Source organism: Leptonychotes weddellii, chromosome 11, assembly GCF_054177405.1.
Source record: "Leptonychotes weddellii isolate Sample4059 chromosome 11, ASM5417740v2, whole genome shotgun sequence".
Taxonomy (NCBI): domain Eukaryota; kingdom Metazoa; phylum Chordata; class Mammalia; order Carnivora; family Phocidae; genus Leptonychotes; species Leptonychotes weddellii.
The window spans coordinates 47,134,875-47,147,144 of NC_138379.1; the positions used below are offsets into that span (position 1 = coordinate 47,134,875).

At 54.4% G+C, this 12,270-nt stretch overlaps 1 protein-coding gene across 3 annotated transcripts in view; it reads left to right on the forward strand.

Moving 5' to 3' along the window:
* Nucleotides 1-1,290: 1,290 nt before the first annotated feature.
* Nucleotides 1,291-12,270, forward strand: part of P2RY6 (pyrimidinergic receptor P2Y6) — a 35,358-nt gene continuing 24,378 nt past the window's right edge. The window contains exon 1 of one of the 3 annotated variants that reach the window (XM_031024965.2): nt 1,291-1,445. The gene's annotated coding sequence lies outside the window, so the exon portion shown is untranslated. The remainder of the gene's footprint in view (nt 1,446-12,270) is intronic. The other 2 variants (XM_081798795.1, XM_081798793.1) reach the window with 2 other exon arrangements.

Sequence of the window (12,270 nt, forward strand, 5' to 3'; positions counted from 1 at the left end):
AACTGGCTGAGGCCAACCACTCACTTTGGTCTCAGCTCAAATGGTACTTCCTCTGGGAAGTCTTCCCAAATCTCTTGATTTAAACTGGATGCCTCCCCTGGCCCCCATTCTAATGTCTCATACAGCCCTTCACTTTTCCTTTAACACTCATCACAATGTGTAATTATGTATGAATTTGTACGACTAATGTCTGTGTTCCCCACTGGCTTATAAACTCCATGAGGCCAGCGCCATCCGGACTGTCTTTGTGCATTTCCGGTGCCTACCACAGAACCTGACACATAGTAGGAACTCAACTGTTGAATAAAAGCTGCAGTGGTCACCAAGCTGGCTTGTCTGAGGGCTACAGGTCAGGGAGGTTTCAGGGATGAGGGAAGTGGAGGCCACAGTCCAGTAGGAGATAAAAGAAGAGAGGGACAGGGAGTGACAGGAGGAATGTTGACACTGATAAGCACCACCTCGGTGCCAAGTGCTGTCCTGTTACACTGACACCATCCCCAGCATCACTCCAACTCCCATCTTTAGTGTGATGTCCCACCAGCTGGGTGACCTAGGGTAAGATAATCTCCCCAAACCTCAATTTCTTAATCTGTAAAATGGATCTGTAACACCAGGTTCCTGGGACTGTTATGAGGATCAGGGAGCTGTCTATGGTGTGGAAAGTGCCACCAACCCAGCCTGTAGGGGTACTTGGGCTGTAGAGCCAGGCTGCCTGGGTTCAAAATCTCAGGTCTGCCACTTACCAGCTGTGTGACCTTGGGCAAGTCACTTCATCTGTGACTTGAGTTTCTCCACCTGTAAAATGGGATTAAGAAGGTCCCTGGAACTGCTATGGTGATTAAATGAGGTAGTGTATTAAAAAATACGTAACACGGTGCCTGACACATAATAGGTACTCAAGATATAACACTTATTATTCCTCCCTCTCCACCACCAGCTCAGAACTGTAGAAAGGCAGAGCCCAAAAGACCTGAGGAATCACCACTTCCCACTGTCCCCAGTACAAAGAGGGAAACTGAGGCCAGGGAAGGGCAGGAGTGCTGGAACCCGGACTAGAGTCCAGGGGTCCTGATTCCCAGCCCAGAGCGCCGCCCCCGACGCCGGTGGCCTTTTCCAGACTCTTATCAGCACCCTTTGGTCCCCCAAGGGGCGTGCGATCCAGCCGGGTCCAGCCTGGGCAGGACTCCAACATGGGTGCGCTCCGGCCCGCCCCTGCCCCGCCCCCGCCCCGCCCCGCCCCGCCCCCGCTCGGGCGCTCGCGCGCGGGCTGTGAGGCACGCGGGCGGCGGGAGACGCTGGGTTGGGAGCTAGGGCCGCCGCCGACGCTGCCCCTCGCTTTGCGGGTTCGCCTCCTATCGCCAGAGCGAGAGGAGTGCGGGTTCGCCTCTCAGCGCCGGAGCGAGCGGCGTTCCCCGCCTGGAGCCGGCTGGCGCTGCGTGGCCCAGGTAAGGGCTGTGCGGGCGGGGGATCCAGGGGCAGGAGGTGCCGGGGCGCGCGGGTCCAGCGTATGCCTGCCCGCTCCAGGCTCGCAGCCCTGGCCAGGTGGGGTTCCCAGGGGTGAGTGCCTGTGTGTGTGTGTGTGTGTGTGTGTGTGTGTGATGTTGGCAGTGTGTAAGACATTAGTATGGAGTATGGGCAATGTGTGTGTGCAGAGTGACCAGTGGATTGTGTGGTACCTATCTACAGCTCTGGATGACTGCGCCAGAGTCACCCAGGGGTTCCTTGTGTGCCCATGGCGTGTGCACACTGTGGCAGGAGCCACAGCACGAGAGTGCGTACATGTGTGTTGTGCCTGTTTTGAGATGTATATTCTGTGTGTGGCACATCCACGGCCCTGTGTGGTGTGCTGAGCTGGGTAATGGAAGGTCAGAAGCGTTTGTGTAGCCGTTACCACCAACAGAACATTCTCCATGACCCCGGGGTGGTTCTTACTAAAGGCTTAGGAGCACCCCTAAAGGCTTAGGAGAATGAAAGCTCACCCCGGATCTGGGTGGAGGAAGTGCAGACAGTCCGGCGCTCACACTCACACACACAGCTTCTTTGAAGTCTCACTTTTTAATCTTCAGAATTCATGTGGATTTTGCGTTCCTCTCTAATATTTCTGCATTTGTTTTAATATAAAAATATTGTTCTGATAAGTTATCATCCAGTGAGTTTGACTCAAGGCTTGGCAGGGTTTATCCTGTGGTGGGAGCCCTCTGGCACCTGTAGAGTAGGAACCCCCTGCCTGCCCTCCAAACTGGGATGGCAGGACTTAACACATCCCGGGGGAGTGTGGCAGTGTGGTTGCTATGTGGTTGTGCTGCGTGGGCCTGTGTGCGGGACGGTTGCATTGTGGGAAGCTGGAGTTGTGTACGGCGGCGTGTACGGGGTGTGAGGGAAGGGGTCACGGTGGTGTGGGGGTGTCCTGCGTGAGGGGACTATAGTGGGGTCTGTGGGCTATTTCTAGTTCAGCAGCAGGGGAGCTGAGCTTCTGGAGAGGAGCCCTGACCATCAATGAGATTCTCGCTTTTTCCCCACTGGCTGGACAGGTAAAGGGTGCTGAACCTGCGGGGACTACAGGGAATGGGGTTCCCATAGCAGGCTACCACCTGGGACTGTTGAGGTGGTTGTGTTATCCCAGCTCTGGCACTCTCTACATGTAGGACCTTGGTCAAAACCTCTCTGCACCTTAGTTTCTTCCTTCATAAAATGGAGACATTAATATATTTGCCTCCTAGGGTCATTGTAAGGATATAAAATGCTGGTACAATCTCCAGCACATAAAATCCCTTAACTGTTAGTGATAAAACTAACTGCTGGTGATAAAACTATGATGGGTATAATGGAGCCTCTACGTGGCGGCGGGGGGTGGGGGGTTGTCCCTGCCTGCCCCAGGAATCCCGATTCCCGCAGGAACAACAATTTCTCATGAGCTGGGCAGTCGGGAATCTGAGAGCCTTCCATTGAAGTATGTCTAGGGAATCCATTCCTGTCCCTGGTCTCCATCACTCTTGCACTCTTCAGTGACTCTGTGCTCCTGGGAAGATGCAGTCTGAAAGGGGAGAATGCCAAGTTTCTGGCAAGGCCGAGATGGAGTGTGGGAGGGAGACTGGGGTAAAGTGCAGGGGTAGCCATGGGTCTCCAACGGAGGACTCTCTCTCCTGATAAACACTAGAGGAACAGAAAAATGTTGGCGTGTGTGTGTGTGTGTGTGTGTGTTTGGGGACTGGCAGGGGCAAGGGTGCCCTTTGCCTGGAATGAGGAAGGTCAAGAAGGGCAAGATCAAGGATGTTTGGTCCCTGGCCCAAGGCATGGAGGAGGTGAGGTCAGAGTTAGAGCAGGTGGGCCTGAATCCAGGCTGAGGTGACCCAGGAGACCCCTCAAGCTGGGCTTTGTTTGAGGGAAGGGGAATGTTTGCATTGGTGAAGCAAGAGCCCTTGTTCCTGATGACTTCATTGGGGTAGTTTAGAGAAGGTGCGCAGAGGCCTCAGAGGAGGAGGGGACATAAAAGGCAGTATTGGGAGCTGTGGAAACATATTTAGGGAGGGCACCTAAATATATCCTCTGTGGTGGCGGGGTGCTGTGATGGGCTGGCGGTGAGGCTCAGGACAGAGCAGAGGCAGACCAGTGTCCCCACTGTCCCCAAGCAGAGAGTGCTTTGGCCCCAGAGACCCTGTGTGCTGCTCCAGGAGGTCTGGAGGACAGAACCTTGCTGGGTAGCAGGAGACCTGGCCCAGCCCTGACTGGCTGGGTGACAGGCCAGCTCTCTCATCTCAGCTGTCGGACTTCCTTTAGTCCACAATTCCCACTATAATTGTTCGGGATTCTACAGCCCTAGTCCCAAGAATCTATAATCTCAACTCACACATTCTTAAAGTCTGTAATCTAAACTCTAACTTTCTGTGCTCCTGCTGTACCATTCCCTGATTCCAACTTGTGTTCAAGGATTCTGACTCTGGCTCTGGCAGCCTGAGACACTTTAAAGCTTACAAACCACCAGAGAAAATATGCTAGTGGTCACTTCTGCAGAATTGTTCGAGAAGCCCCAGGAAAGTTCCCTCCACAGTCAACCACTGCCATTGGAGCTCCTCCTCTGGGGTAAGGGAAGGTCCCTGGTAAAATGGCCACATGCTCCCTGGGATGGGTGACAGTGAACCCACAGGCCCTTCCTCAACAGGGCAGTGGAGGTACTTGAACTCATGGCTTTCAGGGGAAGGAGTGGCCCAGGAGAGGGAGTGGTTTGGATCCGGAGTTGTCATCGTTCCCCTCGGGATGAGGGAACTGTGGGATCACTGGGTTCCTGGAGGGGACACAAAGAGGATGAAGGGAGAGAAAAAGAAATGGGGCTGAGGAGACCCCAGTGGCAAACCTCACTATGTCTGAGACTCTCTAAGTACCTTAGGTTACAGAAAAGACTCTTGTGGTGTTCACAAGAATGGCACCATTAATGCATAGCCGTGTTTGAAGTCAGCGTGGAATGGGGAGTGAAGGGCAGACGGCCAGGCCCCGCGTCAACCGTGTGACTTTGGACAAGTCACTTTCCCTCTCCAGAACTCACTTTGCTCATCTGGCAAACTGCCACACAGGACTAAAACTCCCTGACCTCTCTCTCCTACCCCTGAGGACAGCAACACTGTTGTGGGATACCTGGACCAGACTATAAACATTAGTCGAATAGGGTGAGGAGAGAAGGAAGAAATGAATGATCAGGTGAAGAGTTATGAAAATACAGCACAAGGCACCATGACTGCGATCTCTCTTCCCCCCCTCCCTGCTCAGCCTCAGTCTCAGCGCACGTGTGAGAAATCGGTCTCAGAACTGAAAGAACTGGGGGGCTTGTCCTCTGGAAGAACCCAGGATTGGCTGAGAGTTTATGAGATTGGGGGTGTGTGGGGGACTCCCTGCGTGTCACCTCTTGCCCTGCAGCGTTTCCACCCAGCCCTGCCCTGAGCCCGGAAAGCAGGCCTGCTGAAGCACAATGCTCTCCATGAGTATCTCCCCATGACCACCCCTCAGCCCCCAAGCTGATGATTGAAGGAAGGAGCTGTAGCTTCGGGGGCAGTGGTTCTGGAGGCTGGGGTGGTGAGCAGGAGCCTCCCAGAGGTTGGGGGAAGAGCAGATGCCAGAGTCCTGAGCCCCCAGGCTGTATGGAGTGGGGTGAGGATGGGAGTGGCATTAGCATGAATGAAGAGGGGACACGTAGCACACATTTACCCATGCCTACTGTGTGAGGTACTGTGCCCAGTCCTATCCGTGTGCTCTCGGTCCTCCAGCCACCCTAACAGGAGCAAAGGGTTTGGGTACATTCTGGGCTTCTTCCTCCATTTGGTGATCAAGCCACATTGAACCAACCTCCCAAATATCTCTCCAATGGTCCCCTTGTCTCCATCCTTGTGACTTTGGCTCAGCTCAGGAATCCTCACAGCGTCCTCACTGCCAGTCCCATTCTTCCCTCCCTTTTTATTTTGGCTGCCAGGAAGCTCAGTCACCGTCTTAGTCTAGATTTCTCTACTGTTTTTTTTCTGCCCTGCCTCTAACAGGATCATGTGGCCTATGTGGCTATTCTCTGCACTGCCTCCAGCCCTTTAAGGACAGAGTTGTAAATCCTAAAGTAAATCATGAGTAAAATCTGATATTTCCTAGATTCTTAGGAGGAGGTCCACTGGCTCCTTGAGTTTTTCACTTTTTTTTATTGCCTGTCTGACCACACTGACTCTTACCCAGACATGGAGACACATGCGCTGAATGGGGCAGTGTATTGGTCCAAAACATTGTGTTCAAATCCAGGCTCTGCTACCACTAGCTCTGTGAATCTTGGGCAAGTTGCCTAACTGCTCGGTCCCTCATTTCCCCATCTGTAATATGGGGATAGTAATGGTACGTAACTTATAGGGCTGTATGAGGGTTGAATGAGATGTTTATAAGCACTGTGTGTTTGCCCATATAGTTGTTACCTGAATGGGCCTTTGCCATCCTGGAAAGGCCAGCAGGAAGAAGGACTGGATCTGTATGGAATGTTCTATATCAGTGTTTCTCAAATGTCAAGTTATGCCTGGATCCCTTGGGGATCTGATTCAGTAGGTCAAGGTAGGGCCTCAGGGTGCATTTCTAACATGCTCTCAGATGATGCCAATGCTCCTGAGCGAAGTTCACACTTCAGTCTGTGCCGTGAGGACTTAGATTGGGCTGTGGCTGGAATCCATGGAGGAGAAACAGAGCATGGTAGAGGAGCCTGGGACTGGTACCCCACCCACACCATCCTGGAAGCTCTGAGGAAGCTGGACTCCGAGCTGAGTCTGAGACAAGGACTGAGATGCTCTTCTTCACCACTAGGTCACTGACACTCAGAAGAGCTCGATAGATATAGATTGAATGAGTGAATGAATCACAAATTTGGTGAAGCGAGGGCTCCAGGGGGTAGCTGGGCTCTCTCTGCCCAGGAATGGCCCTGTCCCTTCCCCAACTCCTCTTTCTCACATTCTGCTCTTTAAGCTCCCAAATCCAAAGTGATTAATTAGTCCAAGGCCTCACCTTGAGCTGGTAACACACAGGGCTGGGCAGATGGAGGACCACACTCCTGAAAGGACCTTTGTCTGCTTTCTCTGAGCATTCTGGGCAGGGCTTATGCGGGATGGCTGGAGAGGATGGGCCAGAGAAACCATTTTGTGTCCTTGGGAACCCCTCAGTCTCCTCTGGGAAGAAGCCAAAGAAGGGCCTGAGCATCCAAGGACTCAGCTCTCCCCCCTCCACCTCTTTCCTGGTTCTGAAAGGTCTTGGTATGAAACCGGCTGTGGAACAGAGCAGTAGCCCTGCATATGCTGGGCTGCGTGTGAGTGCACATTTATGCGGCTGCACAGGTGCAGGATTCGGGGTGATGTGCCCCAGAGTGTGCCGGCTGCCTGGGCATGTGCGTGTGTGTGGACCTGTGTGGCTTGTACGGAGCTGTGTTGGGGTCCGGGTCTGCTGGCTGTGCACCAGTGAGGGACCGCACCCACAAGCACGTGCTCCTTCCTCCTCTGCCCGTTCCCTGTGGCCCCTCTGTCCTTTCCTATGATGGGTAACAGCAGACCCCCAACGCGGGACAGAATGAGGTGCCCAGGTTGCAGAGAAGGAGAGCTGAGGTGCAGCAAGAGGGACTAGCCTCCCCCTATCTGAGGAGACCACCAGGCATGCTGCCTGCAAGCCTCAAGTAGGGTCCAGTCCCTTGGTGATCCCTGGGGCCAGGTGGTCTCCTGTTTCAGACAGAGAACTGAGGGCTGTGCTTGCCTCCTGGCTCCGGGGAGCAGCAAGGCGCCAGTGAACAGTAGCCTTGGGTGGCTGGGATGGGCAGGACACTGTTCCTACTGGCCAGGGGCTCATCCCAGGCCTTCTCAGTGGTCCACTCACGTGGGCAGAAAGAGCTTTATCGGACAGCTGGAGAAACCCAGGTTCAGAAGGAGGGGACACTTCCCCAGTGGAGTAGCCGGAGCTGCCCTGTGAGCTCAGCCCAGGGTGAGGAAGGGGGGCCCTGAGACCCAGCTGGGAGTGGCTGCCTCGGGGGAGGGGATCTGGAGGCAGGGTCCTAAGGTCAGCCCGGCCAGTTCGTGGCCAGCAACCATCCAGCGAGGACCATGGGGGTGTAAAATGTAAAGTGCTTGGCTATTGTACAGAGACTGATGGAGGGCAGAAGGGTGACTGTGGAGGGGTCAGCGCCCACACGCAGCGGAGGGTCTGAGGACCCCAGGAGGCGGGGCTTTGGCCTTGGGCACACGCCCACCGTGAGGAGCCTACACCCACGACTGAGCTGGGAGGGCCTGAGCCTGAGCTAATCCTCTAAGCCTTCCTCCTCTTGCATAACTGCTTTTGTTCCTGGGGAAAATCGAGAGCCTGCAGTGACCAGGAACTCCACAAATCTCCTGTGGTATCTGGCCCTGCCTGCATTGTGGCAAAGAGTGCCAAGCCTGGGAGAACAAGGCTTGTGAACTGGGGGTTCACAGGAGTGGGCACATGCGTGCATCACACACAGAGACACAGACACAGGCCGACATGCGTGTGAACAAACATACACACTCCAGGGCCACTCACATGGACACACACGTGTGCCATAGACACACAGGTACAATTCTAACATGTGTGCCCCTGCGAATACCTGTACTGTTTCTGGGTCAAACCCACACATGGCTGACACCCCTCCCTCGCAGACTGCCTGTGCCCGACATCATCTAGTTACGTCCTCTCCCACCCCCGGGGGCCTGAGGTAGAGGATGGGTGATCCTTATAACTACCTCAAGCTTACACCTTCTTCTCCCAGAATTGGCTTTCCCAGACCTCCTGGCCTTGTCCCTTTCCATGTCTCCTTCCTCATCTTCTGACCACAAGGACAAAGGAGAGGCTTTTTCTGTCATCTGTTGGCCTGCTGGTTGGGAACAGAGGTGGTTTTGTCTTTTTTTGAATTTACACTTAGATCCCAACAAGCATCAAGGGCCTGCTCGGGGGCTACCCCAGGGTCCCACAAGCATGAGGAGGTTATTTTTCAGACAAGCAGGGATGTTAAGGATAGAACATCCCCTGTTACATAAGTAGCACCTAGAAGTTTACAAACTGCCCTCTTGCCAGTGTTCTTGCTCATTCTTTACAACAGCCCTGAGATACAGGTGTCTGCATGTCTTCCGTTGGACAGATTAAGAAACCGAGGCCCACAGAGAGATGGGACCTGCCTGAAGTCACGCAGCAGGATGAGGCAGAGTTAACCAAAACACTAGTGTCCTGAGCTTGAGCTGGGGAGAAGTGGTCTCAGCCTCCCAGGGCTTAGAGAATGAGATTTTGGCCTGTCCACGCTGGGAGGATGGGGCAGGCTACGACTACCAGATGGGCCAAATGGAGGAGCACCTCACAGTCCTGTAACCAGGAGTTGGCTGAGGGCATAGACAGCCCCCATAGGCCAGCACTCTGCCGTGAGGCTCAGCCCTGAGTCCACCCTTGCGGACATGCCGGAGGAGAAGGCAGGAGAGGGAACAAGGACACCTTCAGCTTGTTGTGTGATCCAGGCCGGCTCCTACCTGTCTCTGGGCCTCGTGCTCTCTCAACAATGGGATCCTGGAGTTGACTGGAGAATTTGGAGCCTTCAGAAGGCTTCTCCATGGCCATGAGTGGAAGGCAGGCTCAGGATGCTCCATACCAGAGCCCTGGTGGGCCTGAACTAAGGCCTGCGCCCCGGAGCCCTGCCCCCTCTTGAGATCCCCTGAGGCAGGGCCTGGCACAGAATGGGGACTCGGGGCTTGGGGTCTCCTCTGGGCTGGGCAGGGGGTGGTGTAAGAAGAGGATCCAGCAACTCCAGATGGTGCCTGTCCAGCTTGGCTGAGATTGCAACCTCCTGGCGCGCTGCCCCTTATCCTTCCTTATGTTCCTCCGTAGTTCCACTGCCTGACCTGCTCTGTATTTACTAAACTCATTAGCTAAAATATACTAGTCTCCCTGGTAGAATGTCAGTGATATGAGGGCACAGGCTTTGTTTTGTGTTCTCAAGTGCCTTGGACATTAACCAGCACAGAGTAGGTGCCCAATAAGTACTTGTAAAAACAAAAAAACAAAAAAGAAGAGGAGGACCGATCTTCTGGCAGGGGAGGGGCTGTCCCAGGCCACCATTGGCCTGAGGCAGAGCCACCCAGTCTGCCCTCTCGTCAAGCCCGAGCTTAAAGCTGGGTTAGAGCTGTTGAAGAGGGTGGTGGCCCAGGCTCACTGTTTTCCCCCCAAATCACCCTCAATCTGAGGAGCGATCCTCGACCCTTAGGGGGAGCCGGTGGTATCTGGCAGAGCTGTTAACCCCAGGGTCTCAGGCTTTCTTAATGGATCTTCCAGGCATTGTGAAGAAAACCAGATCAGTTGTTCCCGGTGGCAGCAAGAAGCAGGGCCAGGACTCTCTCCAGACCTTTCTGAGAAAGGCCAGGAGACGGCTGAGGGGTAGGGTGGAGAGGAGGAGGAGAAAAATGGTTACTGACAAGTGCCTCCGTGTGCAAGCCCAGGTCCTGAAATGCCATCTCAGACTCTTGTCCCGTCGGCACTCTGCAGGTAAGCACACCCAGACGATGAAGGGACCGCTCACAACTGGGTAGTGGCTGAATGAGCTGGAATGTTCTTGGGATGAGCCCTGCCTCTTGCCAGCCTTGTGCTGCGGCAAGTTACTTCCCCTTCTTGATTTCTTGGTTTCTTGCTACCTCCGGGGACTTCTGTGAGACATGCATGTGACAGTTTGTGGCTCAGGAACTGGCTAGCTCTAGGGTTGCTCTGGGAGTCAGAATTTGCTCCAACACTTCATGGACCAACGTGGAGCTCACTAACTCCTGGGTGAGTGTTCTGGATCAGTGCCCTGAGTGTGCCTGAGCCCCCACCTCCTCTCAAAGCTTCACACGCAGTCCCCCTTGCAGCCACTGTGGCTCATCACAGACTGGAGTGGGGGTGGGAGAAGCCTTGGGGGTCCTCCTCTCTCCCCTGTCCTAGTTGTGCCAAGAGCCTGCAGGCTGCACAGGGCAGAGGAGATGAAGACTCGGGGACTGGGTGGGGCCTCTGTGGAGGGTGGAAGAGTGGAAACAGAATTGGGAGCCGTGTTGGTCTGGGTTTGAGTCTCGAGTGGCACAGGACACATTCCCTCTCTAGGCCTCAATTCTCACTCTATAAAATGGGGCTAACAATGACTCCCCCTGAGTATTTGAAAACTGGTAGATATTGTATGCTAGTGAGGGTCCCCCAGGGAGGAGGCTGGGCTCTGCCCTCAGAGCCCTCTGGGAGCCTATGGTGGGAGAGGCTAAGAAGAATGAGGTGACCGGATGGGAGTCCACAGAGAATGCCCTTGGGAAACTCTTGCCTCTGCCATCCCAGCTAAATCGCAAGACAGCCTAGAGCTGACCCCACGTGACTGGTGAGAAAGTGAGTTCTTGAGTCCAAGTGTGACTTGCTGAAGGAGAGTGAAGTGGGGTGAACGAGGAAATCTGGGGAAGGAAGCTGCGTTAAAACTTTCCTGGGGTTTCTGGTGCCGCTCATCTCCTGCTAACACCTCCGGGGTCGGGGGCTGGGGGGTGGGAACTGAGGCAGCTCGGCCGTGAGATGGGCCCTGGATGTGTCTGGGATTCACATATCTTGTCTGCTCCGGAGAGGGCCCCAAGCCAATTCAGGGACAATCTCTCCGCCCCTCTGTATCAAATGAGATGATAAGTGAGAAGGCTCTTTGCAAACTATAAAGAGCTGCGCCTCTGAGCGTGCATGTGCCTGTGTGGGCCAGCCCTTGGGTGTGTAAGCACAAGTGGGAATGTGCAGCTTGTGAGTGTGTGTGCACGCGTGTGCGATGTGTGTACATGGACGTGTTCCCCTGGCCTGGCGGGGTGGGGTAACAGCACGCTGCCCGAGGCTCCCTGTTTGGCTAGGGCTTTTCTCCTTTACACTTCTTACAATCCTTTGTGTGTGTGTGTTTCCTCACTGTTTCTTAGTTTACCAGAAAGGGAGCCGGCCATGGTCCAGGAACCTAGCAATTGTCTCTGAGCCTGCTGACTCTTCTTGCCTCCTGCCCACCCTCGCCTCGTCCTGTGGTTGTCCCTGGAGGCCGGGCTGCCTGGCGCTCCCAGCAGGGCCTAGTCTGCGGGGCTGGCACCTTGCCTGGCTCCTCTGTGTGGCTCACCTGCCACCCACTCTTCCTTCTGAGACCCTGTGCTCGCTGCTGTCACGTCGTTATCCTGTTGACTCTAGACACCATCCAACCCCCTCCAGAGGTGCTCTTACTATTCCCATCTTACAAGTAGGAAATGAAGCCTCAGTGAGGGGAAGTGATTTTCCCAGAGTCACCCAGCCAGCTAGTGGCATTTCGGGAGTTTTAACCCCAACCCAACTCCGGAGACTTTATTTTTTTATTTTTTATTTTTTTAGGTTTTTATTTATTTATTTGACAGAGAGAGACACAGCGAGAGAAGGAACATAAGCAGGAGAGTGGGAGAGGGAGAACCGGGCTCCCCGCTGAGCAGGGAGCCCGATGCGGGGCTCGATCCCAGGACCCTGGGATCATGACCTGAGCTGAAGGCAGACGCTTAACGACTGAGCTACCCAGGCACCCCAGGAGACTTTATTCTTTTTTTTTTTTTTTTAAGATTTTATTTATTTATTTGAGACAGAGAGAATGAGAGAGACAGAGAGCACATGAGAGGGGGGAGGGTCAGAGGGAGAAGCAGGCTCCCTGCCGAGCAGGGAGCCCGATGCGGGACTCGATCCTGGGACTCCAGGATCATGACCTGAGCCGAAGGCAGTCGCTTAACCAACTGAGCCACC